Source organism: Giraffa tippelskirchi, chromosome 13 (genome assembly GCF_054371585.1).
Source record: "Giraffa tippelskirchi isolate mGirTip1 chromosome 13, T2T-mGirTip1v1.2.pri, whole genome shotgun sequence".
Lineage (NCBI taxonomy): Eukaryota > Metazoa > Chordata > Mammalia > Artiodactyla > Giraffidae > Giraffa > Giraffa tippelskirchi.
Genome location: NC_137287.1, coordinates 11,070,936 through 11,082,914, shown reverse-complemented (window position 1 = coordinate 11,082,914; position 11,979 = coordinate 11,070,936).

Sequence of the window (11,979 nt, the reverse complement as noted above, 5' to 3'; positions counted from 1 at the left end):
ACAAAAGTCCGTCTAGTCAAGGCTATGGTTTTTCCAGTGGTCATGTATGGATGTGAGAGTTGGACGGTGAAGAAAGCTGAGCGCCGAAGAATTGATGCTTTTGAACTGTGGTGTTGGAGAAGACTCTTGAGAGTCCCTTGGACTGCAAGGAGACCCAGTCAATCCATCCTAAAGGAGATCAGTCCTGGGTGTTCATTGGAAGGACTGATATTGAAGCTGAAACTCCAATACTTTGGAAGAGTTGACTCACTGGAAAAGACCCTAATGCTGGGTAGGATTGGGGGCAGGAGGAGAACGGGATGACAGAGGAAGAGACGGTTGGATGGCGTCACTGACTCGATGGACATGGGTTTGGGTAGACTCCGGGAGTTGGTGATGGACAGGGAGGCCTGGCGTGCTGCAATTCATGGGGTCGCAAAGAGTCGGACACGACTGAGCGACTAAACTGATTTTTAGTAAAAGTAGAATATTTAGATGGTTACTAACCTGGGCTGCCCAGGTGGCGCAGTTGTAAAGAATCTGCCTGTCAATGCAGGAAATGCAGGAGACGTGAATTCGATCCCTGGGTACTGAAAATCTCCTGGAGTAGGAAATGGCAACCCACTGTGGTATTCTTGCCTGGACAGTTCCATGGACAGAGGAGCCTACAGGACTGGTGAGCTACAGTCCGTGGGGTCGCAGAGTTGGACACAACTGAGTGACTGAGCACATGGTTAGGAAAAGTAGAATATTTAGATGCTCAATATTCTCTTTTGGATTACTCCAAACTCCAATACTTTTTAAGGATAACACTAATGCTACAACCTGAGCTTTTTACCCCCTAAGTTGGTCCAAGTGGTTTAAATAGTGTTTAATCATAGTCATCTTATTTTGAGACATGTGTCCCATTTAATTTCTAGGAAACTGTTGGCATAGGGTTTTCATGCCATATTCTCTTCAATTCACTGAAAGGGAGCTTCCTGGAAATTTACTTTCAGTTAATAACTAAAGATACACACAAAAATTTATGTACAAGGGAACTTCCCTGGTGGTCCAGTGGTTAAGAATCTGCTTTCCCGAGAAGGGGGCTTGGGTTTGACCCCTGGTTGGGGAACTAAAATCTTACATGCTGCAGGGCAACTAAGCCTGCACGCCCAAACTACTGAGCCCACGCTGCACAACTAGAGAGCCCACTTGCCACAAGGAAGGATCCTGTGTGCAGAAACTAAGACCTGACACAGCCAAAAATAAATACATAACTTTTTAAAAAATTTGTGTACAAGGCACCCATGGCTGATTCATGTCAATGTATGGCAAAACCCACTATAATATTGTAAAGTAATTAGCCTCAAATTAAACTAAATTAATTAATTTACAAAAAACAAAAAAAAGAAATAAAAATGCCAGTATGATCAACAAATCTATAGTATATAAGGTATATATAGAGATATCCCTTTAGCAATGTTTGTAGTGGCAGAAAGAAGGGAATTAATGTCAACCAACTGGAGCACAGAATATTAGATAGTCATAGAAAAGAATGATGCAATTACAGTGAGAAAAGGAAGATCCAGGAAAGTACATTATAAAAATCCTGTTTTTGACTACTACAATATTGTAAAGTAATTAGCCCCCAACTAAAATAAATAAATTTATTTTTAAAAAATCCTGTTTTTGTTAAACAATTAACAGTGTGTGTGCATGTACATGTGTAAAAATTTATGATTATAGAAAAAGTCCTGGAAGAAAAAACACAGTTATTTATATTGGTTACAGTGGGAGGTGGGGGTGTCAATAAAAAAATTAAATTAAAAAAATTTGTGTACAAGGAATGATAATAGCAAAAAATCGGAGGCTCCCTAAATATCCAACTGTTAGGGACTAGAAACGGGGACTTCACCTAAACTTAGAAAAAGGAAAAAAAAAAAGTCTGTTAGCTTGCCAAAACTTGAATCAACTTGTTTATGTGTTTACTGCCTATATGTAATAAGGTTAAATGACTGCAAAAGCATATGAAAATATCTGGGAATAAAATGAAAACCATAGTTGACCCTAGACATCTGGTTTACATGATGCCAACAATCTGGATTATTTGACAATACATACTATATCATCATACATACTATAAAGTACACAGATCTTAAATGTATAGCTAGGTGAACTTTTATACATATATATATGTATAAGATAAATATATATATCACTGAGGACAGTGACTGCAGCCATGAAATTAAAAGATACTTGCTCCTTGGAAGGAAAGCTATGACAAACCTAGACAGTGTATTAAAAAAGCAGAGACATAACTTTGCCAACAAAGGTATGTATAGTCAAACCATGTTTTTTCCAGTAATCATGCATGGATGTGAGAGTTGGACCATAAAGAAGGCTGAGAACTGAAGAAATGACGCTTTGAAACTGTGTTGCTGGAGAAGACTCTTGAGAGTCCTTTGGACAGCAAGGAGATCAAACCAGTCACTTCTAAAGGAAATCAACCCTGAATATTCACTGGAAGGACTGATGCTGAAGCTGAAGCTTCAATACTTTGGCTACCTGATGGAAAGAGCTGACTTATTGGAAAATTCCCTGATGCTGGGCAAGATTGAGGGCAAGAGGAGAACGGGGAGACAGAGGATGAGATGATTGGATGGCATCACTGACTCAGTGGACAGGAGTTTGAGCAAACCCCAGGAGATGGTGAAGCCTGGCTTGCTGCAATCCATGGGGTCACAGAGTTGGACAAAACTTAGTGACTGTACAACAACAGTCATCTAGACCGAGACATACAATATTCCCAGCATTCAAGGACATTCCTCCTGCGATTCATCTCTTCAGCCAAATCCCAATGTGAGGCCTGCCCAAGGGAAGCTCTATTCTGAATTTCTAGGGTTTTTAAAAATGTTGGTCAAATAGCTAGACTTCTCCAGTTATAAAAATGTTTGGTACTACAATACTTGGAATTACTGTTTCATTTTTCTTCTGTATTGTTCAGTCCCAGTACTACACCCATGATGGGAATCATTTTCTTTCCTGGCACTTTCTCTGTCAGTTTTGTAATTTTCCCAGAGGATAAGGAAATCAAAAATTTCTCCTATCGTTTTATATGTTGGGAACCACTGAAATATCTCTTCACCTGCTTGAATTTTTCTTTTAAGTGGCAGAATAAGAACCACAAAAGGGAACTTTTAACAATAAACAACAAAGAGCTTAATTAACAACCTCTTAGATGACTTCAGAGAAATGAAGGCTACATCTTAAGAAATAACATAGAATACATAGTTGGTACTATAAAAAGTCTTGAAAATATTCATGGCTTTTGGCCCAGCATTTCTGTGTCTAAAATTTTATTCTGAGGAATAAAGTCATATGCAAAGATTCACCTACAAAGAGTAGAGAATTAGAAATGAACTAAATGCTTCCAAATGGGAGAATGTTTAAAAACTATAGAGACTTCCCTGGCGCTCCAGTGGCTAAGTCTCCTCGCTCCCAATCCAGGAGGCCTGGGTTTGATCCCTGGTCAGGCAACTAGATCCCACATACTGTAACTAACGATCCCACATGCCACAGCTAAAAAGTCTTTCATGCTGCAGCTGAGACCCAGCTTAGCCAAATAAATAAATAAATATTTTTTTTAAAAAATAATAAATTATGGTATACTCATACAATAGAAAATCATACAGTCTTCAGAAATGAAGCTATTAAAGTAAATTCATGAACCTGTAGGACATGGTGGTTTTTGCTTTGAAAAGTAAATCACAAATAGTGTATATAGTAATATTTCATCTTGAGCAGTAAAAGGCTCTGGACTCTACTATTCAGTAGGTGAGATCTTGGAAAAGATCTGAGGCTATCTCCAAGCCTCAGAGTAAGTTATCTGACATTTATCTGTAAAGAAAACAATAGCAAAAATCACATAGTGTTATTATAAAGATTACATCCCATTTGACACATTTATGTATTTTCTTAGCTATGATTACTATTAATTAGCTATTATTAATATATTAATATGCCAGCATATACAGATCTTTCTCAATTTATAAGGGATTGTAACCAGTCAACAAATTGTAAGTTAAAAATATTAAGTAAAAAATGCATTTAATACACCTAACCTATCAAATAATGGCAGAAAGAGAAGAACTAAAGAGTCTCTTGATGAAGGTGAAAGAGGAGAGTGAAGAAGCTGATTTAAAACTCAACATTCGAAAAACTAAGATCATGGCGTTCAGTCCTATCACTTCATGGCAAATAGGTGGGGAAGATGTGGAAACAATGTCAAATTTCATTTTCTTCAGCTCCAAAATCACTGCAGGTGGTCACTGCAGCCATGAAATTAAAAGATGCTTGCTCCTTAAAAGAATAGCTATGACAAACCTAGATAGCATATTAAAAATCAGAGACATCACTTTGCTGATAAAGGTCCATATATTTAAAGCTATGGTTTTTACTGTAGTCATGTATGGATGTGAGAGTTGGACCATAAAGAAGGCTGAGTGTGGAAGAATTGATGCTTTTAAACTGCGGTTGTTGGAGAAGACTCTTGAGAGTCCCTTGGACAGCAAGGAGATCAAATCAGTCAATCTTAAGAAAATCAATCCTGAATATGCATTGGAAGGACCAATGCTGAAGTCAAAGCTCCAATACTTTGGCCACCTGATGGGAGGAGCCCACTCACTGGAAAAGTCCCCAATGCTAGGAAAGATTGAAGGCAGGAGGAGAAGGGGATGACAGAGGATGAGATGGTTGGATGGCATCTCTGACTCGATGAAGATGAGTTTGAGCAAGCTCCAGGAGTTGGTGATGGACAGGGAACCTGGCATGCTGCAGTCATGGGGTCACAAAGAATCGGACATGACTTAGACACTAAACAACAACCAACCAAACATCTTAGCTCAGTCTAGGCTACCTTAAAAGTGCTCAAGACCTTTATTTTATAAAAAGATGAAGGAACTGAGGTTCAATTGTGTGTGTGCAAGTGCTTGCTCACTCGTGTCTGACTCTTTGTGACCCCATGGACTATAGCCCATCAGACTCCCCTGTCCATCGAATTTTCCAGGCAAGAATACTGGAGCAGGTTGCCCTTTCCTTCTCCAGGGGATCTTCCCAACCCAGGGATCAAATCCACATCTCTTGAGTCTCTTGCAATGGCAGATGGGTTTTTCACAAGCTGAGCCAACAGGGAAGCTCCAGAGGTTCAATTACTAAATGCTCTTTGTAAGTGACAGAGCTGAGGCTTGAACTTGGTTTGTTAACTATGTTCTCAGTTCTATTTTCTGAGAGCAGACATCTAGCAATTATATGTAGTAAAGTATTCAATTAAATGTTGTTAATGATAAATCAGAAAATTGCTGAGCTTCTTAGGAAATAAGGTGAATAAAAACAACTTCTGGATAGTTAAAAATAAGCAACTTAGGAAGCAAACTTTTCCATTTGTAGCTACTTTATTTACTCATGCAATTTAGAGGCATAATGACCCTAGTGGAGACAGTACATCAAAAAAACAAAAAATCAATTAAAAAACCCATCCCCCCATATTCAGCTAAAACACTAAAAATTCATCTATGATAGTTCATTGTCCTTTTGGGGTCTCCCCAGAAATGTCACCAACTAAGCCTTTTATTGGCAAATTATATTAAAAATGTATTGCAGTATAGTTGCTTTACAATGTTGTGTTAGATTCTGCTGTAGAGGAAAGTGAATCAGCTATATGTATACATATATCCCCTGGTTTTTGGATTTCCTTCCAACTGAGTTTACCACAGAGTGTTGAGCAGGTTTTCCCATGCAATGTAGCAGGTTCTCATTAGGGCAAATGACGTTTTGAAAAGTTTTAATCCTCTCACAGATTCATTTACTTATCCTGTAAAAGTAACACACACCTTTACAACTTAAAACACTTTTTGTGTCCCTTTGAAGGTTTATTTGGTCTCAGCCCTCTTTTTCCTTTTTACTTTGTTTTTGAAATTACCTAATCTGTGGGCGATTTGTCCACTCTTTTCATTTTCATTCTATTCTTTCTAAGCTATTCTTCTTCATAGCTTGACTAATCTTGTTCTCTTTGCTATGCAAATGTTGTATTTAATTCTGATCATTTTTGTTTTCTTTAAATGACTTTTCAATTGCCTCTTTCCTTAACCTAATTTTCAAATTGACTCCCCTCCTTTTTTCCTAAATATCTGTCATTTATCTACATCCTTAAATTATTGCGTCCCTTATAGATCTCTGAGTAATCACACAATTTTTCAGCTGTTGATTAGATTCTTTGAGATGTGTTACATTTTAAGTACTTCCCCATATTAAAAGATTTAAGTAGTGTCTAGTTATATTTCAATGATACTTTAAAAAATATATATTTTAATTATTTACTTGGCTGCGCCAGGTCTTCGTTGTGGCATGCAGGATCTTTAGCTGTGGCATGGAACTCTTAGTTGCAGCATGTGGGATCTAGTTCCCTGACCAGGGATTGAACCCAGGTCCCCTGCTTTGGGAGCCAGGAATCATAGCCAACGGACCACCAGAGAAGTCCCTTCATCTATATTTTGTAATACCAATTCTCTACATACAACTGAAGAAATTGGATTTTTTTTTTTTCTATGTAGATAATCTCCAACTCATTAACTTCAAATTTACAAATACCTGCCCTACTGTGGGGCTTCCTTGGTGGCTCAGAAAGTAAAGAATGGGCCTGCAAGTCGGGAGACCTGGGTTCAATCCCTAGGTTTGGAAGATCCCCTGGAGAAGGAAATGGCAACTCACTCCAGTATTCTTGTCTGGAGAATTCCATGGATAGAGGAGCCTGACAGGCTATAGTCCATGCAGTCCCAAAGAGTGGGACATGACTGAGACACTCACACTTTCACTTTTTGACCTCTGAACACCAAGACTTATCAGAAGTCACTGGATCCTTTAGAGAGGCAAAGGAGGCGTGAGGCTATGAGTAATAGGAACAATTAGGCGAACTGATTTTTTTTACTAGAGTAAATTTGCTACCAAATATCTTCTTCCACATTTTTTAAAACTCCAGTGATCTCTTCCTAGGAAAATTAAGGAGTGTTAATCATAGATCTCATACACTCGACCACAAGCTTGACAGCTTCCTGATACCTGGCAGAGACATCAGGACTAAAGTCAGGATTTGAAAGTCTGTGTCCATGAGAAAAAGAAAACCTCCCATCATCTTTTCCCTTCTTGCTCCTCTTCTTTTCTTTGTCTCTTTCTCCTCCCTCTCCTTCCTTCTCTTCCTCTTCTCTCTTGTACTTTACCACTCCTTCCTCCCAGGTCTCAGGACTAAGGCTGATTCTAGCAGAATTACTGTGAAGGTAGAGTTTTAGTTGTTGAACAGAATTTGGTGGGCCACTTTTGGAACTTAGCCACCACTTACCACGTTGCTGCTGTGGGAAAGTATTTTCCAGTTACCTAAGCCAAACAAAGAAAACAATTAGTGAATAAAAAGAAGGATCACAAACATTTGTAAGAGGCAAACTGACTTGTTTTGTTTTTCAGGCTTAGACCTTGCATTCTACTTCCAAGTTCTTGGTCTTCCCAACTAAATAGTTATGCTTTATGATTCTTCAAAATCAGGTAAGTCTTTTAGTAAATGCTTTGGAATTTCGCTCAACTCTGCTTGCACATGGGGTGCACTGTAGTTTCTCTTCTCTTTCTTACTCTTGTCATTGAATCTGATTTTACTGTCTTCTGGACTGTTCCCTTTTAGCCAGATTCATTGTGCAGTTGATTTGGCCTCAGTTTTTATTGCATGGTTCACTCTTGTCCTCCTTGTGTTCCCACTGCTGCACATCAGTCCTTGTCATGGCCTTCTTCTGGGCACACAACGCCAATCCCCTTGTCATATCATATGAATAATTTTATGCCCATTCATTATCTCTTTAGTGCTTTGAAGTGTCATCACAGTTCTCTATTAAGCACCTTATTTTTTTCTTAACATATATTAATTTTTAAGATATTTCACTTTTTCTTGCCATCTTTTTGTTTTATGAAAGGGGTGTACCTGATATAGGTTCTTTATCTCTTTGGTGGATAAAGTTAAATTTTCTCTCTCTGATAGTTTTTAATTGTACAGACTCCATTGTACTATTTCTCCATCCTGGCTTCCTTCCCTCCCTCCTCTACTCTTCTTTCTTGGTGTTGGGTCTACCCCACAGAGTGGTCTCTCTTTATTGCCATATCATTTTTTAAAAATAATGATTTATTGATTTATTTATTTTTGGCCGTGTTGGGTCTTCCTTGGCACACGGGCTTTTCTCTAGTTAGGAAGAGTAGGGCTACTCTTCATTGCAGTGCAAGGGCTCCTCATTTCAGTGGCTTCTCTTGTTATGGAGCACAGACTCCAGGGCGATCAGGCTATAGTAGTGGCAGCTTGTGGGCTCAGTAGTTGCAGCTCCGAGGCTCTTGAGCACAAGCTAAATTGTTGTAGCCCACAGGCTTAAATGCTCTGCAGCATGTGGGCTCTCCCTCGATCAGGAATCGAACCTGTGTATCTTGTATTGGCAGGTGGATTCTTTATCACTGAGGCACCAGAGAAGCTTGCCCCTATCATTTAAAAATGTATTTTTTAATTTGTTTATTGTGTCAAGTCTTAGTTGAGTCACGAGAGATCCTCCATTGTGGCTCAGTTGTGGCATGCAGGCTCAGTAGCTCAGTGGCATGTGGGATCTTAGTTCCCTGATCAGGAATCAAACCTTTTCCCCTGGCATTTCAAGGTGGATTCTTAGCCACTGGCCCACCAGGGAAGTCTCTGCCCCTATCATTTTTCATGCACCCACATATGTTTTCACCAGAGTTTTGGTCCTTATTGGAATGAGGACAGCACTAGCTCTTTCCACCAGAATGACACCTTCTAAGATGTTTGACTTCCACTTGAAACATCCTGCCAATCTGCCTTTGCCTGTTTTAATGTGCTACCCTAGTACATCCTAGTCTATCTGTAATGTCAAGCCTAGACAGAGATGAAAAGATCTTGAGCCACTGAAAGATCAGATAGGTGTTAGTATCTTTCTCCAGGATTCACGCCTTTCTTCTGCAGGATATAGATGGTGACTTCTTCCACAGAACCCATGCTCATCAATAATTCTGAGGATTCTGTTGGCTTTTACACTCTAAAAAGATAGCCTCTTGGGGCTAACAAAGAGGCTAATAAAGAGAAAATGAAAAAGGTCAAGGAATAGGGAAGTATGCAGTGGTTTTTTTGTTTCCTTAAATGCCAAGATGCGGAAAGGCACAACTTTTGTTTTCCATATTAGGGTGATTATGTGCTGGAGATGAGAAGTAGGAGAATAATGTGCATTCAGACTATGACAGCCAAGGGGCTTCCCTGGTGGCTCAGTGGTAAAGAATCTGCCTGCCGATGCAAGAGACATGGGTTTCATCTCTGGTCTGGGAAGATCCCACATGCCATGAAGCAACTCAGCCCATGCGTCACAACTACTTGAGTCTGCTCTAGAGCCTAGGAACCGCAACTTTTGAGCCCATGCACCACAACTACTGAAGCCCACATGCCCTAGAGCCCGTGCTCTGCAACAAAAGAAGCCACTGCAATGAGAAGCCCGCACACCACAAGTAGAGAGCAACCTCCACTCTCCCCAACTAGAGAAGGCCCACTCACAGCAATGAAGACCCAGCACAACTCTACAGAAATAAATTTTAAAACTTACAAGAAAAAACATATGACTGCCAAGATGGTAAAGAGACAGAAGCATAATTTCCCCTTCAGATCTCTTCCCTAGCAATAAACGGCCTTTTTATCTCTTTGTCTTTGATTCTCAGGCATAGTTTATAATGGCCTTCACTTTCTGTTTAAATAACACTATGACTCAATAGTGTATTACCAAAGATGATTGCTGCTAAAGACTTTACCTTACTGTACACTAAAGTACTGTTTAATGATATCCCAGTACGATACTATGTGCTGTTAGGCCTTAGTTATGGTTATTTTATTCCTAATTAGCGCATTAATTTAGGCTTTTATATTTCACGTGCACTTGTATTCCTTTAAAAAGTTCTTTTTCCCCTTTATTCAAAGTAAATGAGGCATTATGTGTTTGCATTGTATTTATTAAGCACACTTCATGTTCATTTCACACCCATTATGTATTGAGCGCTTAGCAAATTGCCTGGCACATCCCTTTTTTTTTTTTTTTCAGTTGCTTTATTGAGATACAATGCACATACCACACAATTCATCCATTTAAAGTGTATGATTCAGGACCTCCCTGGTGGTCCAGTGGTTAAGAATCTGCCTTGCAATACAGGGGATATGGGTTTGATCCTTGGTTGGGAAACTAAGACCCCACGTGCTGCAGAGGAACTAAGCCCTAGCACCCCAACTAGAGAGTCCATGTGTTGCATGACATAATGAAGATCCATGTGCCACAACTAAGACTCTGTGCAGCTAAATAAGTATTTTCAAAAACAGTGACTTTTTGTATATTTAAACAGTTGTACAGTCATCACCACAAGCAATTTTAGAATAACTTGTCACCCCAGAAAAGAAACCCTACAGCCCTTAGCTGTTAATTCCTGAGCTCCCTCCCTAACTTCCTCCCAACCTCAACCAGCTAGTAATCTAGTTTCTGTCTCTATTGACTTGCCTATTTTGGACATTTCATATAAATGGAATCATAAAATACGTGGTCTTTTTGTGACTGATTTCTCTCACTTAGTATAATGTTTTCAAGGTTCATCCATATTGTAACACCTACCAACAGTTCATTCTTTTTCATTGCCAGATAATATTCCATTGTTGGGATATACCACATTTTTTGCATTCATTAGGTGATGGACATTTGAGTTGCTTCTACTCTCTGGCTATTATGAATAATGCTGCTATGAACATTCATAAAGTCTCCTTGCAGGCATATGTTTTCCTTTCTGCTGGAGTGGGATACTTGTAAGTATACTTAGGAGTGGAATTGCTAACTCATACAATAACTGTTTAACCTTTTGAGGAACCATCTGGTTGTTTTCCAAAGTGGCTGCATCATTTTATACCCCCACCAGTGGTGTATGGAATGTTTCTATTTCTCCACATCTTCATCAATAGTTTTTATTATCTTTTGGATTATAGCTAATCCAGTAGATGTGTCATGGTATCTGACTGTGGTTTTGATTTGCATTTCCCTGATGGCTAATCATATTGAATATCTTTTCAAGTACTTATTGGGCATTTGTATATCTTTGGAGGAATATCTACTTAGATCCCTTGTATCTGGCACAGTGTAAGTGCTCATTAAAATTTACAAATAATTAGATGAGTTATGAGATTTAATTGCCATCAAAACCAAGTAAAATCAATTTTATGGCCACACCGTGCATCATCTTAGTTCTCCAATCAGGGATCAAACCTGTGTCCCCTGCATTTAAAGTATGGAGTCCTAACCATTAGACCATCAGGGGAGTCCAAACAGATTTTACTATCTCAATTTTGTAGATGAGAATTAGAAGGTGATATGATTTACCCAAGACCACATTGAAGGCCAGTTGCTTATTTATACCTTTGGATTAAGTCTCTCTGCTACTGGGGCCAAAATACTCCGGGCGCGGCCCTACCATATATCTGTAGAGAACACAGCCGCTGTGAGTATCAGCCTTTGAGAACGACTACTTTATATCTTCCCACCAAGTTCCATAAAAGCCTGCAAATCAGAATACCTGTACTTGGACTTGAATAAATCTGTTTAGTACAGTTCATTCTTGTGCAGTTAATTTGTTACCTGTCTTTGATTTGGTTCATTTTTCCAGGGACATTCTAGGTGACAACAAAATGAGGTATTTAGCCCATTTCGGAGATGACTCAAAGAGAACAACTGAATCCCTTTACTTTCAACATTTTGCAGGAAGACCATTCCTAGAGATGTCAAAGTTCATGTAGAAGGATATATTTATTTTCTGACCAAAGAGGAAAATTGTTGTTGTTGTTTAGTCACTAAGTTGTATCTGACTCTTTGGGATCCCATGGACTGTAGCCAGCCAGGTTCTTCTGTTCATGGGATT